Genomic DNA, 24985 nt, shown 5'->3' with positions numbered 1-24985 from the left:
TCTACCCTGGAAAAAATCATAAGCAAGCTTACGGGACGAAACTCCGCCGCCACGAGGCGAAACCTTGGAGGAACTAATCTAGGGCTCCGGTGGAGCTGTTCTGCCGGGGAAACTTCCATCCGGGAGGGGGAAATCATCACCATCGTCATCACCAACGATCCTCTCATCGGGAGGGGGTCAATCTCCATCAACATCTTCACAGCACCATCTCCTCTCAAAACCCTAGTTCATCTCTTGTATCCAATCTTGTATCAAAACCACAAATTGGTACATGTGGGTTGCTAGTAGTGTTGATTACTCCTTGTAGTTGATGCTAATTGGTTTACTTGGTAGAAGATCATATGTTGAGATCCTTAATGCATATTAATACTCCTACGATCATGAACATGAATATGCTTTGTGAGTAGTTACGTTTATTCCTGAGGACATGGGTGAAGTCTTGCTATTAGTAGTCATGTGAGTTTGGTATTCGTTTGATATTTTCATGAGATGTATGTTGTCTCTCCTCTAGTGGTTTTATGTGAACGTCGACTACATGACACTTCACTATTATTTGGGCCTAGAGGAAGGCATTGGGAAGTAATAAGTAGATGATGGGTTGCTAGAGTGACGGAAGCTTAAACCCTAGTTTATGCGTTGCTTCGTAAGGGGCTGATTTGGATCCACTAGTTTCATGTTGTGGTTAGGTTTACCTTAGTACTTCTTTTGTAGTTGCGGATGCTTGCAATAGGGTTTAATCATAAGTGGGATGCTTGTCCAAGAAAGGGCAGTGCCCAAGCACCGGTCCACCCACATATCAAATTATCAAAGCAACGAACGTGAATCATATGAGCGTGATGAAAACTAGCTTGATGATAATTCCCATGTGTCCTCGGGAGCGCTTTTCTCATTATAAGAAATTGTCCAGGCTTGTCATTTGCTACAAAAAAAATTGGGCCACCTTGATGCACCTTATTTACTTTCATTGCTTGTTACCCGTTACAAATTATCTTATCACAAAACTATCTGTTACCTACAATTTCAGTGCTTGCAAAGAATACCTTACTGAAAACCGCTTGTTATTTCCTTCTGCTCCTTGTTCGGTTCGACACTCTTACTTATCGAAAGGACTACGATACATCCCCTATACTTGTGGGTCATTAGGACCCGGTACCCGTACTCAATTGAGCCGGCATCGGGGCCCCAGCCTGCGTCGTCGATGTAGAGCTTGCCGCGACGACTCTTGGTCATCCGGCCCACAGCGTATCCCTTGAGCCCTTCGAAGTTGCCTTCAAGAACTCAAATCCACCGTGCGCTGGCCCCACGGTGGGCGCCAACTATCATGGAATTGTCACGTTAGATGTCCTACTAAAAGGACTTAGTCGTGGAGCCATCGCAACTAGGAAGCTTAAAGGGGTTAATCGGGACAAAGGACACGGGGTTTATACTGGTTTAGCCCCTTACGATGAAGGTAAAAGCCTACGATCTAGTTTTGAGTGGGATTTCTTATGTCTTGATTACCAGGGAGTGAAATCGCTTGACCTAGCTCTCGATCTGATGTTACTTGCCCTGAATCGCCAACGTGTCATCCCTTTATATACAGAGGTCGACGCCCAGCGGCTCACAGAGTCCCGACTGGCTCATAAACAGTGTCCGGCTCGGTCTCTAACTATTATTGCCTTACAGTACAAGTTACGTACATATGGTGGTTTACCTCTATGGGCCTTAAGTCGCCTCTGGGCTTTGGGCCCTTAACTGAACCGCCATCTTCAAGCTTTGTCTTGGACTTCAAGAGTACTCATAGGTATAACCCGGTCCCTCCTGGTCGGGTCATACCTAATAGTTATATCCCCAACAGGGTGGGCCGGACTGGCGTGGCAGACACGCCTGGGCGCCCCAAGGGATCCCGGTCAATCAGGGCATTTGAGACTCGTTTAAGGCGTCCGTTTGGGTCAGATTTTGATGACCAGTCAGTGACAGGGCGGGCTGCCCGAATGTTTGAGGCCGGTTTGAGGTGTTTGGTTGTAGATGCTTTTAAAGGAGTATTGCCAAAATTTATTCCACTAACCTGTTATAGGGAATCAGTTAGAGTTGTCCTTAGATCATCTCCAACGGTGGCTGCAAAAATCATGCGCCCGCAGTAAAAGGTGATTTTAGCGCGCGCGAGGCGGTTTCGTGCACTCCAGCGGCGGCAAAAAACTCAGGCGTCCGGGAAAAGATCACGTGCGCGTGAAAAAGTGGCAGGGCGTGCACTAGTTTTTGCACGCAGCGTCCGACGCGCCTATAAAATACAGCGCGTGCCACGCGCCCTCCCATCGCTCTCCACCTCGCCACGTGCACTCTGCCTCTGTCTCCCCGCTCCCTCTACCGCTTTCTCGCCTCGCCACCGATGCACCACCACCGCACCACCATGCCGCCGCGCCGTCGTGGAGTTTCGGGCTACCGCTGCGTCCGTGCGCGCCCCTCCGGCGCCTTCTCCGCAGATATTTGGTCCCGCGACATGCGCCTCGACCTCGGCACCTTCGACACCGCCCACGAGGCCGCCAGCGCGTAGGACGCGGCGGCATGGCGCCTCCGGTGGTCCCGTAGGGACATGAACTTCCCGGAGGTGCTGACGCGGGAGCGGGCGCTGGAGCTGGCGCCTCCCCCGCGGCTTATCACCGACGAGGATCGTCGCGAGAATCGGAGGCGGGAGCGGCGTCTCAGCCTCGCTGAGATGGATGAGGAAGCCATGGAGTTGTGGTGCCAACGCTTCCCGCAGGATGTCATCAACTAGCAGCAGTTCTTCGCGCAAAGGCGGGCAGAGAGGAAGGGGCGAGCCGTCTATCAAGAGGACATGTGTATGCGGAAGCAGGCCGTGCTCTTCAACATCGAGTTAGGAGCAGCGTTCTCCTGGGACTCCGAGGATGATCGGTATCTTGACGCCTTCATTAAGACGTCGGAGGAGGACATCACCGAGGTGGAGTCCGAGTCGAAGGAGGAGGACGACGAGGACTACATTTTTTTCTATCATTTTATCCATCGTAGGAGGAGGCTGTGAACTATCTATGCACTATCTATGTATCGTTTTTATCTATCTATCTATGCCTATAGAGTCGGAGCCGAATGTGTATCGAGTCGCAGTAGAAAAAAGAAGAAATATACCATGTCTGCTGGAGCAGCTCAAGCGCGCTATATTTTACAGCGGCCGCTGGAGCCAGCGCTCCGCGACGCGCAAAAACTCGCGATTCGGGCGTTGTAAACATTTTTTTAGCGCGTCGCGCATTGCACGCGTGTTGAAGATGCTCTTAGAGATGAGAGGAGAATCAGAATGCGGCCGACGGCACAGCGTGCGTGCTTGAATGCGGTATAAAGCGCTCCTCCCTCCTCTCCTCCTACATTGACCAATAATGGTGAGATAGATCACACTGGCCGGGCGCAGTGCACCGCCAATCTTTTCCACATCCACTGCCGAGTTCCACACTTCCCAGTGAAAAGCAGGATATGACCTTGCACGAGGACGGCAACCGAGCGCACGACGACGCCGGCAGGATCAGGGCGAGGGGGCAACGGCGTACCGCATACTACATGCGAGTGCATGTGCACGCGCGTGCGTCGCAGTGGTCGCGCGCGCCAGAGGCACAATCATGAGTGTATGCGCGCCCTTTCGCGCGCGCATCACCCACTGCGACTTCCCCATACTTTTGCTTACTCCCTAGCCAAACAGCAAGTGCTACACCGGGCTAGCAGCAGCACTAGGGCTAGCCAGTGCAGGCTTTGAGAATTTGAGGCCAACTCCACCGCGCGACCCCAAACGGACATCCGTTTTGTCCGGATTCTGTCCGTTTGGGTAGCGATTTGGGGTCATGTCCGGGCCTGTCCTGGGATGCGTTGGACGTGCGCCCAGCGCGCGGCCGCATCCATTTGCCCCATCCTGTCCGTCAGGGACAAAAATGCCCAAATTGCATCAAAACTAGTTTCTAACCCAAATATTTGTCTGAAAATTAAAATAGTTTTACAACTCAACTGAAATTGTCTTTAATAAAATAGTTTTACAATCAAATCGAAATTGTCTTGACTGAACCTAAATTGGACCAACACATCTATTGGTTGCCAATGTGATCCCAGACGTGCTCAACCAAGTCATTTTGAAGATTCAAATGAGTGTGCCAATCACGCATCTCACGGTGGAATTGGACAAACTGTTCAAATGTGGCCGGGTCTTGGTGCAGGGGCTCAATATTTTCACCTTGATAATCAAATCCTTGGTCGAAGATTCTCTCATCACGCTCGTCCTCGACGATCATGTTGTGCATAATCACACAAGCAGTCATCACCTCCCAAAGCTTCCTTTCATCCCATGACAGTGCAGGGTTTCGAACGATACCCCACCGGGATTGAAGCACACCAAAAGCATGTTCCACATCCTTTCTAACACTCTCTTGCATTTGGGCAAATCTCTTTCTCTTCTCACCTTGGGGTTTCAAGATTGTCTTCACAAAAGTTGACCATTGAGGATATATACCATCTGCTAGATAGTATCCCTTGTTGTACTGGTGGCCGTTGATCTCAAAGTTGATAGGTGAGGAGTGGCCTTCTGCAAGCCTTGCGAAGACTGGAGAGCGTTGAAGCACGTTGATATCATTGTGAGAACCTGCCATGCCGAAAAAAGAATGCCATATCCAAAGATCTTGCGATGCCACCGCTTCTAATATGACAGTGCACCCGTTAACATGTCCCTTGTACTGGCCCTGCCAAGCAAATGGACAGTTCTTCCACTCCCAATGCATACAATCTATGCTGCCAAGCATGCCTGGAAAGCCTCTAGCTGCGTTGGTCGCCAACAATCTCTAGGTATCAGCGGCAGTTGGCTGTCTCAAGTACTCTGGGCCAAACACCTCGATCACGGCCTGGCAAAACTTGTACATTGACATCAGACATGTTGTCTCACTCATATGCACATACTCGTCCACCAGATCGCCTGGAATACCATATGCAAGCATGCGGATGACCGTGGTGCATTTCTGATAAGAGGAGAACCCAAGCTTGCCAAGGGCATCCGTCTTGCACTCGAAGTTTGGGTCATGAGCAACCACTCCCTCTCGGACACGATTGAACACATGCCTTGCCATACGAAAACGGCGACGAAATTTATCCTGTTTGAAGAGCGGGGTGTTGGCAAAGTAATCGGCATAAAGCAGGGTGTGGCCTCTCTCCCTGTTGTGGTTCAGGTTGGGAGCACGGCCAGGGAGTGACCCCCTGTGCCGAGGAAGCTGTCGTTGAATATAGTCGTGAACGACCAATGCAGCCACCACAAGATCTTCATCATCCGACGACGAATCGTCCGACGAACAAAGGAAGTGATGAAAGAAAAACTCGTCTCCACTGTACATACCTTTGATGGCAAAAAGTCGAACACCTTCCGGTCGTGGTGGCGAATAGGCCGCGATCACCTCGACGCAGCAGGGATGGTTGCCGGCCGGCTACTGGCCGCTCTGGAGCTCTGGAGCTCTCGTCGGAATCCGCCTTGAAGAGCGGTCGCCGGCGGTCGTGTCCCCTCCGCCACCGGCAAGGACGGCGACGGCCAAACCTCCCCCGATAGACGACCAAAACTACGGCGAAAGCGCGGGCGTGGTGGCGGCCATGTCGAGACGTAGTTTGGTATGGACGGCGCGGGGCTGCGCGGTGAGGAGGCGGCTGGAGAATAGAGGCGGCGCCGGCGGCGGGGCGGGGCGGGGAGAGAGGGTGAAGCGTTGGGAGCGGAGGGACTGCTAGTGTCCCCGACAGGCGGGCCATGGGGGGGACAAGGGCGTCCGTCGCGGCCGTCCGCGCGCGTCCGTTTCACCCCAAACCGAGCGCAAGTTTGGGTCGGGGATGGGTCAAAAATGGACGGAATCCGGACATTTGTCCGTTTGAGGCCGCGCGCTGGGCCGCCTCTTTTGTCCCTTTTACCCCAAACGGACGGGCCGAACAGGATAGGGTCGCGCGGTGAAGTTGGCCTGAGATCCATTTTCATGTGAAACTGCCGGCGATCTCCCTTCCAATAGCCTAGGTGAAACGGGGAGGCTATGTACCTATGCGGCTTTGTATCGTCCCTTTTTGTATGCGTGCTCGTTTCACCTATCAAATTATTATTATTATTTAACAAAAGTTATCAAAAATTAAGAGTTGGATTGGAGATATAGTGCGTTTTTTTCTGGATGGGAGGCCGAGCTACAGTATACGCGGCGTGCATCGTCTGCCGGACTCTCTGTCACGAGCGGAAGTTGCACGCAGTTAGTTTCGTGGATCGTGTTAAGAAATAAAACATGTGATCAATTGTATGGGAGGAATGCCTCCCAGAGGTGTCTGTTGGGGAAGAGGTGTCTCCCAACACACCCCTTGAGGTTGTATATAAGTGGGTCTCCCACATTACAATAGACTAAGAGAATCATTTGTGCCTTTTCTTTGTCTCTTCTACTTCGATACTACAACACGTTATCAGCACTTCGCTCTCCGTTGAGACCAAAAGGCCATCCGAGACGGGAGACTATCGGCAATGCTTCTCTACAGGATCCAGCCCATCGTTGTCTCTATGGATGGATACAGACAGATCCATTGCTTCTTGCCGGTCTTGATGCTTCACCCCTTGACGCGGACGTACTTGCATCGGCGACCGACGATGGCTGGCGCACGACATGGCTGCTTGGTGCGGCCCACTACCGGCGCGAAGGGGCGCCAAGCCTGCGCGGCGGATCTCGCCCTCAGCGCTTCTCCTTCCGGCGGCAACGACGGCCCCGCATGCGTTGCTCTTCACTAAATCATCTAGGCCAAAACGGCAAGGCCGTGAGGAGCAAGCGAAGCATGAACACATGCTAGATGAAAATCGATTGACACTGATCAATCAATATGCATGCAGTTGCATGCGTCCATTTAGTCATCAGTGCATTGATTTATTAGTTTATTCTTGTTGGAACAAGTAATCGATGCATTATTTTTCTTGTGTCCATCGAAACGGAAGAACAGCCCCGGCGTAGTACTTCCTCAGCGACATTTGTCGGTGTTTTGGGAACGGGGTACCCAGACTTGCCTGCCTGCGGCTGCAGCGTGGCTCAAGGAGTGGTCCAGTACGGCTCATCTTCATCAACACAAGCTCAAGACCCTCGCGAGGAGCCGAGCCTCGCGGGGCGGACGACAGGAGGCTTCCTCAGGCGCGGACTCGTCAGACTGGCTCGCGAGGAGGTGGAGAAATCAAGGCAGGATACCTCACGAGGTGCCCGTGACGCAAGCCATGACGACCGAAGCCAGGCGGGCGCCGGTCTGGGCAATGTCCTTGTTTCCCCTTCGGTGCAAAGGGGGCAAGCACAGGGCAAGGCATCAGGCAAAGGTTACCATTCCGGTGCAACAAGACCAAGACCAGCAGAACGGCAGGATGGAGGTCATCGTAGAGCCCAGGAAGGCATCATCGTCAGAGCCTTTGGCAGGCGAGGACCAACTTTAGTCAGGATAAGTGTACTAGATGTTCCCCTTCAAAATGGTCAATTGTTGGCGCCCTTCCCGCTCAATATTTGGGAAGAGGACCAGGGCCCTGCTCTATAAATAGGGCTAGCCACCATAGCATAGAGGCATCTGGAATCACCCCACCGAAGGGACAACACCACCACAAGAACATCCCTCGCGAGGTTGTTCTTCTCTTGTATTGTTCGTTAGCCCCTGAGGCAATCCACACACCACACACACTGGAGTAGGGTATTACACCACCATGGTGGCCTGAACCAATATAAATCTTACGTCCCTTGTGTTGTTCTTTGCGTAGCCTAGATCCTTTGCGAGGCGACGAGACGTGAGCTGGTAGGGGGAGTGATCTCCGTGCGCACCCCAGAGTTCGAACCTTAAGGGTCTGTTGGAACCCGAAATCCGACATTTGGCGTGCCAGGTATGGGTGCGCCGGAATCACGCCTTTCGTCGTCTGCGTTTCACCATCCGTCGCGTCCATGTCTGACGCTCGTCGAGCCCGCGCCGAGCACCGGGTTTCTCTCACTACCCGTGTCGCCTAGATGGCGCCCGTCGGCGGATGCCCCCGTCATTCCCCGTCGCCTGCCGTCAACGCCGCCACCGGTCCGGCGGGGAACGAGCAGCAGGCCTCATCCCTGCATCCCTTGGTGCAGCGAGAAGGCCGCACCGCCACCCCGTCGCTGACTCCAGCAGGCTCGTCATCGTACGCCCGTCGCGCCCCCGTGGCCGCGCACGCCGCGCTGCTCCTGGCGCGAGAGCTCCTGGACTACCGCCCTGTCAACGACCTCTACGACGAGTGGCTTGCCCGCATCACTGAGCTCGTCAGCGCCGCAGGGGGCTCCCCTGCACCATCCCTCTCGCTGCACCGCCCACCGCCCTGCGCGGGCAACGCAACTCTGGAGGCACCTCAGCCGCCTCCCCCCCCCCAAGAAGGCGCCCTGGCCCCAAGGCGCGCGGCCCCTGGACGGGACCCGCTCCGTCCAGCGCCCGCGCAGAAAGAGAAGAGCTGCCAAGAGATCCCTTGTCCTCAAGAAGCTGCCCGCGTGCTCCCTGCACCGGCACGTCATGACCGCGCTCCTGCTCCAGCGTGCGAAGACCCCATGCTGCTCCTGGCGGCGGCGCGTGGAGACCTCCAAGATCAAGCCCTTCGCCACCAAAGGCCTCCAGTGGCCACTGTGGGCTGCCGTGCCTTCACCGCCGAGCTGCGCAGCGTAGCTAGGCCGGGCAAGTTCAAGCCGGATCTGCCCCCGCGCTATGACGGCACGGCTGACCCTGCAGAGTTCCTCCAGCTCTATGAGCTGGACATCGAAGCCGCCAACGGGGACGAGAAGGTCATGGCGAACTGGTTTCCCATGGCGCTCAAGGACGGTGCTCGCACCTGGCTCCTAAACCTGGCTCCTGGCACGATTTCCTCCTGGGACGAGATGCGCACCCGCTTAATCGCCAACTTCCAAGGCACTCGCGATCGGCCCCCAGCCATGAGCGACCTCCGCCGCATCAAGCAACAGCCAGGAGAGACCCTGCAAAAGTACATCCAGCGCTTCAACAACGCAAGCCTCAAGATCCCCAAGGTGACTGAAGAGGCCATCATCTCAGCCTTCTCTAATGGCGTGCGTGACATCAAGATGAAAGAGGAGCTGGCAATCCATGAAGACCTGTGCACATCCCTGGAGTTGTTCAACTTGGCGACCAAGTGCGCCAGGGCTGAGGAAGGCCGCCTCTCCCTCCTCGAGCTTCCGGGTGCCGATCCAGAAGAGAAGAAGCCCAAGGTCAAGGACGTGAAGCGCAAGGGGGCTGCTGTGCTTGCAGGAGAGCCAGACACCAAGCGAGGCAGGGACCAGCCTGAGTCATTCAAGGACAGTCGGTACTGCGTGTACCACGACCTCCACACCCACAACACCAACGAATGCCAAGAGCTCAGGGCCGTGCGAGATGTGCGTGCCGGCCGACACCCCGAGCGCAACGACTGGGGCTATGGCCGAGGAGGAGGAAGAGGTGGAGGACGATGGGAAGACAGTGGCCCTCGCCAAGGGTGGCGCGACCGACCTCGCGAGGACCGCTGGCTGGACCAGCCTTGCGAGGGAGGCTGGAAGGATCAGCCTCATGAGGATCGCCCTCAAGGCAACGCATGTCTCCCTCCTCTGCCACCTCAGCCGAGGAGGAATGAAGACCATCATCAGGATAAAGGGACTGGGGGCTTCCAGGAGTCGCGCGCAATCGCTTGCATCTTGGGCGGCGCTCAGGCCCCAGCCTCTCAACGCATCTTCAAGCAGTTTGCTCACGAGGTGAATGCAGTCCTCCCCAGGCTTGAGGCCACGCGCCCTCTCAGGTGGTCAGCGTGCGCTATCACATTAAGCTCAGCGGGTCAGCTCAAGTGCGCAGCCACGGCCGGAGTCCTCCCGATGCTCTGCTCCCCGATCATCAGCAATGTGCAAGTCACCAGAACCCTCATCGATGGCGGAGCAGGACTCAACGTCCTGTCCTTCCGTCGAGACATTCAACAATCTCCAAGTGCCATACAATCAGCTTCAGCCAACCAAGCCTTTCTCAGGAGTCACTGATGGTTCCACCGTTCCGATAAGGCAAGTCCGCCTTCCTCTCACCTTTGGGCAGCGCGATAACTACCGCACCGAGCTAATTGACTTTGACGTCGCCCACATTCGTCTGCCATACAATGCCATCCTCGGATACCCAGCTCTGGCCAAGTTCATGGTAGTGGCTCATCACGGCTACAATGTCCTCAAGATTCCAGGAAGCGGTGGAGTCATCACGGTACCTTGCGAGGAGAGGGATGCAGTGTGTTCCCTTGAGCGTGATTTTCAAGCCACGGCAATCGAAGACCTAGAGTACGGGAGTGGAAGGCTTCCCGAGGCAGTCCCTAAGAAGAAGAAGGCATCACCTGGTCCGAACCCTCGAGAGGCAGGACCTTCCAATGGCGTTGTGTCAGGATCCGCGCCCGTTCAAGGGGCGCCTCCTTCTGTCACATAGGAAGGCGTGCCCGGTGCCCTCCTCGGGCAAGGCTCGGGGGCTCTCTCCTGGAGGGCCATCGACTTTGCCAAGATCACGAGGGAGGCGCTCGGGCACCACTTGGAGGCGTGCTTGAAAGCGCGTTTCCCTCAGGAAGGAACAAGGCAAGGAGGGCCAAGCCCTCGGGAGTTCATCGCAAGAAGCATTCAGGAGCTGCAGGAGTCAAGAGTCATGAGTGGCAGCCGCCGCTTACCCGTCGCAGCTCCCCATCCAATGGTGGGCTGCGCGTCTCCATCGATGTACCAGGGCTCAACCGAGCCGCATCTCAAGAGCGCCTCTAGCCTTCGCGCGTGGGGCGTTGTGAGGGTCCACCTCACAGCTACGTTTGCATGCCTTTCGGCCTGCCAAACGCATTTGTCGCTCATCAGCGCCTGCTGAGGAGCATCCTGGAGGCTCAAGAGGTCAGCCATTCCACCGTCCTGGCAGAGATGGAGATGGCCCTTGAAGAGCCGCCTGCGCCCCCGGAGCCTCCCGAGGCTCCTGGGCCTGGGGGCTCGTGAGGGCCGGCTTCCGCAGCGCGCATCGTCAGCTACTTCAGCATCCCTTCATCTCCGACATCATCAGGTGACATCCTTCGAGTTTCATTTTCAAAATGGGAGCGCCCCTAGGGCTGCATCATTCCCAGGCCGCGTGGGTCCGTCCCTGCGGCATGTATCCCTTTTGTTTATGCCTTTAGGTTACTTTGTTGGGGGCGCCCCGTGGGCTGCATTATCCCCAAGCCGCTCGGGCCTGACCCATCGGCATTTGCCTTTTTTTGCATCTATCTAAATGCATCTGCTCCTTCATGTTTAATGTGCTCGACCTAATTGCCTGCTCGATTGACACCTACCTTTGGAGCCGCTCGCTCTGGTACGGCACTTGCGCACGGGTCCGTCCCTGCAACGCTGATAAATCTGAGTGGTCGAGCTCTGGCCGCGGCAGCCCTGCAAGGCGCCACCTCACCGGGCCCTCAGTGCCTCATTCACTCCCTCGGAGCGACCACTTGTTGGCTGGCAACCGCAACAACAGACCTTGTTTTCTCTCGTGATTGGTACGCAGGACTCGCTCCAGGAGTAACGCTGGGCACGACGTGAGCCTCCTCTCCTTCTCTCCGGCACAATCCGCTTGCACATTAAAAGGGGCGCGCCTGAGCATCGCGACTCATGGGCTCTTACTGGCTCTCCAGCCCTCACCCCCTGGCCTTGACCCACGGCATCGCGACCTGTCATACCAGCGGCGGCTGAGCTTGCCCGAGGGCCGGGACCTGAGGACATAGAGCAAGAAGGAAAGTGTGGGGGAGAGGTAAGGAGCTTGCGAAGACCTGACCCCACAATACCTCAGATGCCGCCACGCAGGCCCAGCAGTTCATCGAAAGCTACTCCAAATCAACAAGATAAGTTACACCAAGATTGATTTGACTCAGCGCTAAACCCCCACCTACAGCAGCTCTGTCACGGCAACGTTGCCTACCTTTCTTGCCCAGCGGAGGCTGCTTGAGCGCTAAAGGGGACCTCCTGAGCATCGTGACTCAGGGGCTCTTACCAGACCTCGGGCCGCTCACCTCCTGGCCTTGACCACGGCATCGCGACCTGGCATACCAGCGACGGCTGAAGCTTGCCTAGGGACCGGGACATGTCAGCGTAGAGCACCAAGCCCTCGTGAGGAAAGAAAGGGGGAGCCAAGCTGGGACAGGACTAGCATCTCGCATCAATTCATAATAAGGATAATATATTCATGAAAGACATGGCCAGCGCCTTAAATACCCCCGTGGGGTGGTACTTCGGTTCCTCGCAGGGACAAAAGACGTGAATCCTAAGGAGTCCTAACTACAGGAACCACGACGGCAGACACCATCATCAACAGTGGGCCATCAGGTGTCGGCGCCAACCCCATCCAGATCAATGGCGCCGACGGCCTGATGCAGCTGCCACGCTCGGGGCACGGTGCGAGCTCGGGGGCTCGTAGCTGTCGTTGCTCGTTGCCGGAGTCAGGAAGAGTCCGGAAGAGTCGCTGGACCCTCCGACACACCCGCTGCCGCCAGAGGAGCTGCTGGAAGAGCGGGTGGCAGGCCTGGTCCTCACCTCTCTGGAGCTCCGGCCTCTGCCTCTAGGGCAGCACTCCAGTCGGCGTCCTTCCTCATAAAAGATCTTGAAGGGCATCAAGGAGGCGCCATCGTAATCCAGGTGGATCACGAGGGCACGCTCCGATTGGCAGACCCGGGCGATCTCGCCCCAGCCACGGGTCATGTAGACCTTGCCCGGAGCGACGACCTCGACCTCCGCTTCGGTCGCAGGAGTACTGCAGTTGGCGTGCTGCAGCCAGAGCTCAAGAGGCCCCTTCAACGGGATCTCGAAGGCGAAGGAGGGAGGAAGGCAAATTCAAGATCGAGGAGGCATGGTGGCGTGAAGCACAAGCTCGCGAGAGGAGCCCTCGGCGTGAACTCCAGGAGGAACAACGCGCACCGCCGTAATCCGACGGCGATGGTGACGGCTCCGCGATGTCGCTCGCCGCCTTCTTCTCCAGGGGCCCCGATACGGGCGTACATGGGCAGGGGAAACCCAGGCGGCGGCCGTTCGAACCAGGGCCTCGACACCTCCTGCTAAGCAGCCCCGTCTCCGCGGTAGAGGAAAAACCATTTCTTCGGCGGAATCGGGTCACGACCCTCTTGGGGGACCTTTCCCTTCTCTTCTGCAGAGAACCGGCGGATTGGCGCCATTGGCATAAGGTGGAGCAAAGGCGAGGAAGAAGAAGGAAGAGAGTAGCAAGAAAGGATGGACTAGAAGGGCTCGCGCCATTCCGTATATATAGCCGGAGGAGGCCAACCGTCGGCCTCCACGATCACAGGTAATCATGACTCGTTTTTGTATGCAGGGACTTGTCAAGTCATGCAGTTGCCAAGGCGTCGTGGGGAAGCGGGTGATGAAGTCATGTACCTAGGGTAGGGTCATGGACCTATCCAAGATACCCTCCCCAAGGACATCTCTAGAAGAAACTACCTTTCAGTCGACCTGGAAGGATTTCACTCGACGAACTCGAAGACACTCGGCCATGAAGCCAGTCACTCGACCGCCAAGTGATCTAGAGTCACTCTGCACATAACGGTCTGGCATTAAGTAGCCTTTATGGTCTTCATAGAACTTTATGTGGGTGTTACCAGTAACCCCCTGTCTTAATGTACTTTAAACCCTGCATAACTGAGGGCTGGAGGGGTCTGGCGAACTCTATATAAGACACCCCCCTCCTCAGTGTAAAGGGTTCGCACCCCTGTAACTCATACGCATATAATCCAGTCGACCGCCTCCGGGCACCGAGACGTAGTGCTGTTACTTCCTCCGAGAAGGGTCTGAACTCGTAAAACTCTTGCGTATACAACAACTCCATAGCTATGATCTTGCCTCTCCATTAGTACTCCCCTACACTACTGTCAGACTTAGAACCACGACAGTTGGTGCCCACCTTGGGGCAGGTGTCTTAGCGACTTATTGGAGAAGTTGCAATTTTTCCGATCTCCTTCATCATGGTTTCAGGCGGAGTTTTGGTCGAGGGCCGCGAGATCCGTCTCGGTGCCCTCACGTTCATCGCCGACGACTCTGCTTGGCTTCAGGAGGCTCCACTCGACATCAATGCGCTCCCAGTCCACGGAGCGACGCACTTTCGCGCGTGCGTCCGCGGTGTCCTCCTGCAGCAACCGTTGACCCAGTATCGGCTCGGTCGTTGTGGCATCCTCCCTCCCTGCTTCCCGTCGGTGCAAGCGCTCCGGTCGGTTGAGGCTTCAGCGGTGGGTGAGGCACGCAGTGGCCCGCCAGTCGGCCACCCCCACGTCGCGGCAATCGAGCCCGACGAATCTCTCTACGGCATGTTTGACCTGTCGACTGGCTCCGCAGAGACTGCATCCGAGTGCGACAGCAGTGATCCAGCGGCGGAGGTTCTGATGGTCGATGGACCATGCGGTCCTCCCGGTTTTCCCGGCGCCGACGCCGGCGACGGCGGAGGCGACCTGTCGCGTTCCCATGAGGAGTATCACCCCGAGCCCCTCACTTCGCTGCAAAGGGAAGACCTTCGCCGCCGGAACATGGATGCACTTCACACTCCTATCATTGGAGAAACCCCTGAGGCTCGTGCCTTAGAGGATGCGCGCTTGGCCAACTTAGCTGAGCACACTCGACTAGAGAACCTTCAGCGAGCACTCGACGAGCGTGCGCGGCAACGGGTTCCGGACTCTAGTCGACGTCAGCTCTTTCCACCACCGACTCAGGTATATCAAACTTCGATTCAGAATTTAGCAGCTGCAGCCCGTATAGCAGAGTCAATTTAGCCTTCCTAGTCAGAGGCTAGCAGAGGCTTGATGCAGATCAGAGATTTGCTCTGGGCAGCAGGAGATCAAAATTCAGCTATATCACACTCGCGGAATAGGATTCACAACAGATCCGTGGCTGCGAATACAGTCCAGTCGGCTCATAGCCCCAGATCGCCCCCGAGGCGTGAGGGGCGTGTAGACCGGCACGATCAATACAAGAACCGTGAGCAATGTGATCACCAATTCGATCGCGATGATCGACGTCGAGTGCCCACCCCTCCCCCAAGGGGTGGATCCTACGCACCTCGACAGCAGGATGATAGACGCCAGCACAGTGGTGGGCGAAGGATTCCAGTCGACCCCAGGGAACCAGGCTTTGATGCGAGATCCATCATCGTTCAAGGTCTGGTCGACAGGAATAGAGCTCACCGAGAGGGTCACGACAGAGATGTACCCACCAGCAGCCGAGTGCATGTCTCAGGACCAGAGTGCTTCAGCAGAGCCATCAGGGCCGCGGTGATTCCCCCCAACTTCAGGTTGGCGACTGGAGTCAGTAAGTTCAATGGTGAGTCTAAGCCTGATACTTGGGTTGAAGACTACCGAGTGGCTGTCCAGATCGGCGGCGGAAATGATGAGGTGGCCATGAAACATCTGCCTCTTATGTTGGAGGGATCGGCCAGAGCATGGAATCAGTTGACACCCAGCAGCATTTACACGTGGGAAGATCTTTCCAGAGTGTTTGTCAGAACGTTTGAAGGAACATGCAAGCGACCAGCAGGACTGATAGAGCTGCAAACTTGTGTGCAGAAGTCGAATGAGACTTTGAGAGATTACATCCAGAGATGGATCACATTACATCACATGGTAGAGAATGTATCTGATCACCAGGCAGTCTGTGCCTTCAAGGAAGGCGTTAAGTACAGAGAGCTAAGCCTGAAATTTGGCCGAACCGGAGACATGTCTCTGAGTCGAATGATGGAGATAGCAACCAAATATGCCAACGGTGAAGAAGAGGATCGGATCCAGAGCGGCAAACACAAGTCAGTCGCCCAGGAAACCGGAGGAGGGAACTCCAGTCGGAAGCAAAAGCGGAAAGCCGAGCCAGCTGCTCCTGGAGAAGCCTTGGCCGTGACTCAAGGAAAATTTAAAGGGAAACACAAAGGGCCTTGGAACCCTAAGAAGGTGAAAGACAAGGAGGGAAATGACGTGATGGATTTGCCATGCCACATCCACACGAAGAAAGATGAAGAGGGTAACTTCATTTACCCGAAACATACCACTCGACAGTGTCAGCTCCTGATACGGCAATTTCAAGGGAAACAACCCAAAGATAAGGAAAAGGAGTCGGGCAAAGTTGACGACAAGGGGGATAGTGACGAGGAATATCCTCAGGTCAATTCCACTCTGGTGATTTTTGCTGACGTTGAGAGCAAAAGTCGACTGAAAGTTATAAACCGAGAGGTGAATATGGTTGCTCCAGCGACACCCAATTATCTGAAGTGGTCTCAGATGGCCATCACATTCGACCAGTCTGATCACCTGATGCACATAGCCACCCCTGGGAGGCAAGCTCTGGTGGTCGACCCAGTCATCGAAGGCACTCGACTGACTAAAGTGTTGATGGATGGTGGCAGTAGTTTGAATACACTGTACGCAGAGACACTGAAAGGGATGGGCATTCCGATGTCCAGACTCAGTACAAGCAACATGAGTTTCTATGGAGTCATTCCTGACAAGAAGGCTGCATCACTCGGCCAGATTGCTCTTGATGTGGTTTTTGGTGATTCCAAAAAATTCCGTAAAGAAAAGTTGACGTTTGAGGTTGTGGATTTCCAGAGTGCCTATCACGCCATTTTGGGCTGGCCAGCTTATGCCCGTTTTATGGCTCGACCATGCTACGTGTACCTCAAATTGAAGATGCCTGGCCCTAAAGGTGTGATCACTGTTATTGGTAGTCGCAAGAAGGTGGAAGAGTGCTTTCAGAAAGGCTCAAAGATCGCCGATGCTCAGATGGTAGCAGAAGAGTGGCAGGAACACCAGAAAAATGCAGACCCGAGTGATTTGTTGCGAGCTAAGAAGCCTACTACAGAATCAGCGTTTCAGTCGTCCGGTGAGACAAAGCCAGTTCACATCCACCCGACCGACCCCAATGCTGCTCCGGCTAATATCTCCACATCACTCGACCCCAAATAGGAAGAAGCGCTCATCCAGTTCCTCCGTGAGAACTGGGATATCTTTGCATTGAAACCTTCTGACATGCCAGGTGTACCCAGGGGGCTGGCTGAGCACCGTCTACGAGTCGACTCAAAGGCGAAACCTGTCAAGGAACATCTGCGATGGTCCGCCGTCCAGAAAAGGAAGGCCATTGGCGAAGAGGTGGCTCGGCTCTTAGCAGCAGAGTTTATCCGAGAAATTTACCACTCTGAGTGGCTCGCCAATGTTGTCATGGTCCCCAAGAAGGACAAGTCACTTCGCATGTGCATTGACTTTAAACATATCAATCGGGCCTGCCTGAAAGATCATTTTCCTCTCCCCCGTATCGACCAAATAGTCAACTCGACTGCGGGATTTGAGCGACTGTCTTTCTTAGACGCTTATTCCGGGTACCATCAGATCCGTTTGTATGGACCCGATGAGATCAAAACAGCTTTCATCACCCCATTCGGGTGCTTCTGTTATGTCACCATGCCATTCGGCCTCAAGAATGTCGGAGCCACGTTCATGAGGATGATTTAGAAGTGTTTGCTCACTCAAATCAGTCGGAATGTGGAAGCGTACATGGATGATATTGTGGTCAAGTCACGGAAAGGTTTCGACCTGCTGACTGACCTTGCTGAAACATTTGCCAACCTCAGGAGGTATGATATCAAGCTTAATCCATCAAAGTGCACATTCGGAGTTCCTGGCGGAAAATTACTCGGTTTTCTCGTTTCCGAACGAGGAATTGACGCAAATCCGGAGAAAGTGGGCACTATACTCCGAATGAAAAGACCTGTGCATGTGCATGATGTTCAGAAGCTTACTGGTTGCTTGGCCGCTTTAAGTCGATTCATCTCTCGTCTCGGTGAAAAGGCATTGCCTCTTTACCGATTGATGAAGAAGTCAGACAAGTTCGAGTGGACTCCTGAAGCTGATGCAGCGTTTGCAGAGCTAAAAGCCCTGCTTTCCACCCAGCCGGTGCTTGCTGCCCCGATTAGCAAAGAGCCTTTGCTGCTTTACATTGCAGCCACAGGACAAGTCGTCAGTACGGTACTTACGGTCGAGCGGGAAGAATAAGGGAAAGCCTTTAAAGTTCAGCGCCCAGTATATTATATTTCTGAAGTTCTGACCCCATCAAAGCAAAGATACCCTCATTATCAGAAGCTCATATATGGGATTTATATGACCACGAAGAAAGTTGCTCACTACTTCTCTGACCATACCATCACAGTCGACAGCGACGCCCCATTCTCAGAGATTCTGCACAACAGAGATGCAACTGGTCCAGTGGCAAAATGGGCGATTGAACTCCTTCCCCTGGATATAAGATTTGAGGCAAAGAAAGCTATCAAGTCCCAAGCAATAGCAGATTTCCTCGCCGAGTGGACTGAACAGCAACTGCCGACTCAAGTTCACTCGGAGCACTGGATCATGTTCTTTGATGGCTCTAAGATGCTGAACGGTTCTGGTGCTGGGGTAGTGTTGGTTTCCCCCTGAGGAGATAAGCTCAGATATGTACTCCACATTCACTTTGATTCCTCCAACAATGAAGCAGAATACGAAGCACTTTTGTATGGGTTGCGTATGGCCATTTTGTTGGGGAACGTTGCAGAAAATTAAAATTTTTCCTACGGTTTCACCAAGATCCATCTATGAGTTCATCTAAGCAACGAGTCAAGGGAGAGAGTTTGCATCTACATACCACTTGTAGATCGCGTGCGGAAGCTTGCAAGGTGATGATGGAATCGTACTCGACGTGATTCGAATCACCGATGACCAAGTGCTGAACAGACAGCACCACCACGTTCAACACACGTAAGGGACGGGAGACGTCTCCTCCTTCTTGATCCAGCAAGGGGGAAGGAGAGGTTGAGGAAGACAGCTCCACCGGCAGCACGACGGCGTGGTGATGGTGGAGAGGCAGTACTCCGACAGGGCTTGGCCAAGCACACAACGGAGGAGGAGAGGTGTTGGGGAGGGGAGGGCTGCACCTTGGAGGGTGGTGCGGCTGCCCTCCCCTCACCCCTCTATTTATAGGGGGAAGGGAGAAGGGGGCCGGCCCCCTAGAACCCATCTAGGGGGGTGCCGCGGCCAAGGGGAGAGGGGGAGAGGGTGGCTTGCCCCCCAAGCCAAGGGGGCGCCCCCTCTAGGGTTCCCCCCCTCAACCCTAGGCGCAAGGGCCCAAGGGAGGGGGTGCGGCCAGCCCACCAGGGGCTGGCTCCCTGCCCCACGCATCCCATGTGGCCCCCCGAGAGGGGTGGCCCCTCCCGGTGGACCCCCGGAACCCTTCCGGTGGCCCCGATACAATACCGGTATGACCCCGAAACTTCCCGGTGTCCGTTTGACAACTTCCCATATATAAATCTTTACCTCCGGACCCTTCCGGAGCTCCTCGTGACGTCCAGGATCCCATCCGGGACTCCGAACAACATTCGGTAGTCACATACTAGTCTTCCTAATAACCCTAGCGTCACCGAACCTTAAGTGTGTAGACCCTACGGGTTCGGGAGACATGCAGACATGACCGAGACGCTCTCAGGTCAATAACCAACAGCGGGATCTGGATACCCATGATGGCTCCCACATGCTCCTCGACGTTGTCATCGAATGAACCACTATGTCGAGGATTCGATCAAACCCTGTATGCAATTCCCTTTGTCAATCGGTACGTTACTTGCCCGAGACTCGATCGTCGGTATCCCAATACCTTGTTCAGTCTCGTTACCGGCAAGTCACTTTACTCGTACCGTAATGCATGATCCCGTGTCCAACACCTTGGTCACATTGAGCTCATTATGATGATGCATTACCGAGTGGGCCCAGAGATACCTCTCCGTCATACGGAGTGACAAATCCCAGTCTCGATCCGTGTCAACCCAACAGCTACTTTCGGAGATACCTGTAATGCACCTTTATAGTCACCCAGTTACGTTGTAACGTTTGATACACCCAAGGCACTCCTACGGTATCGGGGAGTTACACGATCTCATGGTCGAAGGAAGAGATACTTGACATTGGCAAAGCTAGCAAAACGAACTACACGATCTTTTATGCTATGCTTATGATTGGGTCTTGTCCATCACATCATTCTCGTAATGATGTGATCCCGTTATCAACGACATCTAATGTCCATAGCCAGGAAATCATGACTATCTGTTGATCACAACGAGCTAGTCAACTAGAGGCTCACTAGGGACATATTGAGGTCTAAGTATTCACACGTGTATTACGATTTCCGGATAATACAGTTATAGCATGAATAAAAGACATTTATCATGAACATTGAAATATAATAATACTTTTATTATTGCCTCTAGGGCATATTTCCAACAGTCTCCCACTTGCACTAGAGTCACCAATCTAGTTACATTGTGATGAATCGAACACCCATAGAGTTCTGGTGTTGATCATGTTTTGCACGCGAGAGAGGTTTAGTCAGCGGATCTGCGACATTCAGATCCGTGTGCACTTTGCAAATCTCTATGTCTCCATCTTGAACATTTTCACGGATGGAGTTGAAACGACGCTTGATGTGCCTGGTCTTCTTGTGAAACCTGGGCTCCTTTGCGAGGGCAGTAGCTCCAGTGTTGTCACAGAAGAGTTTGATCGGCCCGACGCATTGGGTATGACTCCTAGGTCGGTGATGAACTCCTTCACCCAAATCGCTTCATGCGCTGCCTCCAAGGCTGCCATGTACTCCGCTCACATGTAGATCCGCCACGACGCTCTGCTTGCAGCTGCACCAGCTTACTGCTCCACCATTCAACATATACATGTATCCGGTTTGTGACTTAGAGTCATCCAGATCTGAGTCGAAGCTAGCGTCGACGTAACCCTTTACGACGAGCTCTTCGTCTCCTCCATAAACGAGAAACATGTCCTTCGTCCTTTTCAGGTACTTCAGGATATTCTTGACCGCTGTCCAATGTTCCTTGCCGGGATTACTTTGGTATCTTGCTACCAAACTTACGGCAAGGTTTACATCGGGTCTGGTACACAGCATGGCATACATAACAGATCCTATGGCTGAAGCATAGGGGATGACACTCATCTCTTCTTTATCTTTTGCCGTGGTCGGTGACTGAGCCGAGCTCAGTCTCACACCTTGTAACATAGGCAAGAACCCCTTCTTGGACTGATCCATTTTGAACCTCTTCAAAATCTTATCAAGGTATGTGCTTTGTGAAAGACCTATGAGGCGTCTCGATCTATCTCTATAGATCTTGTTGCCTAATATATAAGCAGCTTCTCCAAGGTCCTTCATTGAAAAACACTTATTCAAGTAGGCCTTAATGCTGTCCAGAAATTCTATATTATTTCCCATCAAGAGTATGTCATCTACATATAATATGAGAAATGCTACAGAGCTCCCACTCACTTTCTTGTAAACACAGGCTTCTCCATAAGTCTGCATAAACCCAAACGCTTTGATCATCTCATCAAAGCGAATGTTCCAACTCCGAGATGCTTGCACCAGTCCATAAATGGATCGCTGGAGCTTGCATACTTTGTTAGCGTTCCGAGGATCGACAAAACCTTCCGGCTGCATCATATACAGTTCTTCCTTAAGATGTCCGTTAAGGAATGCCGTTTTGACGTCCATTTGCCATATCTCATAATCATAGTATGCGGCAATTGCTAACATGATTCGGACGGACTTCAGCTTCGCTACGGGAGAGAAAGTCTCGTCGTAGTCAATCCCTTGAACTTGTCGATAACCCTTAGCGACAAGTCGAGCCTTATAGATGGTAACATTACCATCCGCGTCCGTCTTCTTATTAAAAATCCATTTGTTTTCTATCGCTCGCCGATCATCGGGCAAGTCTGTCAAAGTCCATACTTTGTTTTCATACATGGATTCTATCTCGGATTTCATGGCTTCAAGCCATTTGTTGGAATCCGGGCCCGCCATCGCTTCTTCATAGTTCCAAGGTTCATTGTTGTCTAACAACATGATTTCCAGGACAGGGTTGCCGTACCACTCTGGTGCGGAACGTGTCCTTGTGGACCTACGAAGTTCAGTAGTAACTTGATCCGAAGTACCTTGATCATCATCATTGTTTTCCTCTTCAGTTGGTGTGGGCATCACAGGAACATTTTCCTGAGCTTCACCACTTTCCCGTTCGAGAGGTAGTACTTCATCGAGTTCTACTTTCCTCCCACTTACTTCTTTCGAGAGAAACTCTTTTTCCAGAAAGCATCCGTTCTTGGCAACAAAGACCTTGCCTTCGGATCTTAAGTAGAAGGTATACCCGACAGTTTCCTTAGGGTATCCTATGAATACGCATTTTTCCGACTTGGGTTCGAGCTTTTCAGGTTGAAGTTTCTTGACATAAGCATCGCATCCCCAAACTTTTAGAAACGACAGCTTAGGTTTCTTTCCAAACCATAATTCATACGGTGTCGTCTCAACGGATTTAGACGGTGCCCTATTTAAAGTGAATGTAGCTGTCTCTAGAGCGTATCCCCAAAATGATAGCGGTAGATTAGTAAGAGACATCATAGACCGCACCATATCCAATAGAGTGCGATTACGACGTTCGGACACACCGTTTCGCTGAGGTGTTCCAGGCGGCGTGAGTTGTGAAACGATTCCACATTTCCTTAAGTGTGTGCCAAATTCGTGACTTAAATATTCTCCTCCACGATCTGATCGTAGGCACTTTATCTTTCGGTCACATTGATTCTCTACCTCATTCTGAAATTCCTTGAACTTTTCAAAGGTCTCAGACTTGTGTTTCATTAAGTAGACATACCCATATCTACTTAAGTCATCAGTGAGAGTGAGAACATAACGATATCCTCCGCGAGCCTCAACGCTCATTGGACCTCACACATCGGTATGTATGATTTCCAATAAGTTGGTTGCTCGCTCCATTGTTCCGGAGAACGGAGTCTTGGTCATCTTGCCCATGAGGCATGGTTCGCACGTGTCAAACGATTCATAATCAAGAGATTCTAAAAGTCCATCGGCATGGAGCTTCTTCATGCGCTTGACACCAATGTGACCAAGGCGGCAGTGCCACAAGTATGTGGGACTATCGTTATCAACTTTACATCTTTTGGCATCTACACTATGAACATGTGTAATATTACGCTCGAGATTCATTAAGAATAAACCATTGACCATCGGAGCATGACCATAAAACATATCTCTCATATAAATTGAACAACCATTATTCTCAGACTTAAATGAGTAGCCATCTCGTATTAAACGAGATCCAGATACAATGTTCATGCTCAAACTTGGCACTAAATAACAATTATTAAGGTTCAAAACTAATCCCGTAGGTAAATGTAGAGGCAGCGTGCCGACGGCGATCACATCGACTCTGGAACCATTCCCGACGTGCATCGTCACCTCGTCCTTCGCCAGTCTCCGTTTATTCCGCAGCTCCTGCTGTGAGTTACAAATATGAGCAACGGCACCGGTATCAAATACCCAGGAGTTACTACGAGTACTGGTAAGGTACACATCAATTACATGTATATCAAATATACCTTTGGTTTTGCCGGCCTTCTTATCTGCTAAGTATTTGGGGCAGTTCCGCTTCCAGTGACCCTTCCCCTTGCAATAAAAGCACTCAGTCTCAGGCTTAGGTCCATTCTTTGACTTCTTCCCAGTAAGTGGCTTACCAGGCACGGCAACCTCCTTGCCGTCCTTCTTGAAGTTCTTCTTACCCTTGCCCTTCTTGAACTTAGTGGTCTTATTGACCATCAACACTTGATGTTCTTTCTTGATTTCAGCCTCTGCTGACTTCAGCATCGAGAACACTTCAGGAATGGTCTTTTCCATCCCCTGCATGTTGTAGTTCATCACAAAGCTCTTGTAGCTTGGTGGGAGCGACTGGAGGATTCTGTCAATGACCGCCTCATCTGGGAGGTTAATGTTCAGCTGGGTCATACGGTTGTGCAACCCAGACATCTTCAGGATGTGCTCACTGACAGAACTGTTTTCCTCCATCTTACAACTGTAGAACTTGTCGGAGACATCATATCTCTCGACCCGGGCATGAGCTTGGAAAACTAGTTTCAGCTCTTCGAACATCTCATATGCTTCGTGATGCTCAAAACGCTTTTGCAGCCCCGGTTCTAAGCTGTAAAGCATGCCGCACTGAACGAGGGAGTAATCATCAGCGCGAGTTTGCCAAGCATTCATAATGTCTTGGTTCTCTGGGACGGGAGCGTCACCTAGCGGTCCTTCTAGGACATATTGTTTCCTGGCAGCTATGAGGATGATCCTCAGGTTCCGGACCCAGTCCGTATAGTTGCTGCCATCATCTTTCAGCTTGGTTTTCTCTAGGAACGCGTTGAAGTTCATGTTGACATGAGCGTTGGCCATTTGATCTACAAGACATATTTGCAAAGGTTTTAGACTAAGTTCATGATAATTAAGTTCTAATCAAATTATGAACTCCCACTCAGATTAGACATCCCTTTAGTCATCTAAGTGTTACACGATCCGAGTCGACTAGGCCGTGTCCGATCATCACGTGAGACGGACTAGTCATCGTCGGTGAACATTCTCATGTTGATCGTATCTTCCATACGACTCGTGTTCGACCTTTCGGTCTTCGTGTCCCGAGGCCATGTCTGCACATGCTAGGCTCGTCAAGTTAACCCTAAGTGTTTTCGCTGTGTAAAACTGTCTTACACCCGTTGTATGTGAACGTAAGAATCCATCACACCCGATCATCACGTGGTGCTTAGAAGCGACGAACTGTAGCAACGGTGCACAGTTAGGGGAGAACACTTCTTGAAATTTTTGTAAGGTATCATCTTATTTACTACCGTCGTCCTAAGTAAACAAGATGCATAAACATAATAAACATCACATGCAATTATATAGTTGTGACATGATATGGCCAATATCATATAGCTCCATTGATCTTCATCTTCGGGGCTCCATGATCATCTTGTCACCGGCTTGACACCATGATCTCCATCATCATGATCTCCATCATCGTGTCTTCATGAAGTTGTCACGCCAACGACTACTTCTACTTCTATGACTAACGTTTAGCAATAAAG

The 24985-nt window shown here is 52.7% G+C and overlaps 1 pseudogene; it reads right to left on the bottom strand.

Moving 5' to 3' along the window:
* Positions 1 to 4478: 4478 nt before the first annotated feature.
* The window catches only part of LOC119292383, a 50454-nt pseudogene continuing 29947 nt past the window's right edge, over positions 4479 to 24985 (bottom strand).

The sequence above is a fragment of the Triticum dicoccoides genome, chromosome 4B (genome assembly GCF_002162155.2).
Source record: "Triticum dicoccoides isolate Atlit2015 ecotype Zavitan chromosome 4B, WEW_v2.0, whole genome shotgun sequence".
NCBI classification, from domain to species: domain Eukaryota; kingdom Viridiplantae; phylum Streptophyta; class Magnoliopsida; order Poales; family Poaceae; genus Triticum; species Triticum dicoccoides.
This window is presented reverse-complemented; position numbering and strand designations above follow the sequence as displayed.